The sequence below is a fragment of the Cicer arietinum genome, chromosome 5 (assembly GCF_000331145.2).
Source record: "Cicer arietinum cultivar CDC Frontier isolate Library 1 chromosome 5, Cicar.CDCFrontier_v2.0, whole genome shotgun sequence".
NCBI classification, from domain to species: domain Eukaryota; kingdom Viridiplantae; phylum Streptophyta; class Magnoliopsida; order Fabales; family Fabaceae; genus Cicer; species Cicer arietinum.
In genome coordinates, this window is record NC_021164.2 from 55,712,703 (window position 1) to 55,713,157 (window position 455).

Here is a 455-nt window from a genome sequence, read left to right on the forward strand (position 1 = left end):
GAAAGAGTAAACACACAAAAATAAATAAATTAGATTCATAAGTTAATGCAATGCAAAGTAGCATCATTGAGCATTGCATTTGTACCAATCTCACACAATATATTATTTAGAGTTTAATGGGTATTTATTATCTATTACTACAATCAATGCGTGCTCTATATTTTTCGATGTTATACTGTTAATTTTAAAATACAATTACAAAATGAAATTATGTGAAAAAGTTGTAAATTTTAGTGGATGTTAATGTAAAACTAGTTTCATGCATATATCCTTTAAATTCACATTATTTATAGCATGATTGGATCATTTAGTATATTTTTTAATATTTCAATAGGACTTTAATTGTAAATTATTTGTTTTATATATAAAATAAATTAATAAAAACGCACACTTAATAATCCTTCCTTTCATGTATACATAATTGGTCCAATTATACTAAGTTACTAACAATGGAG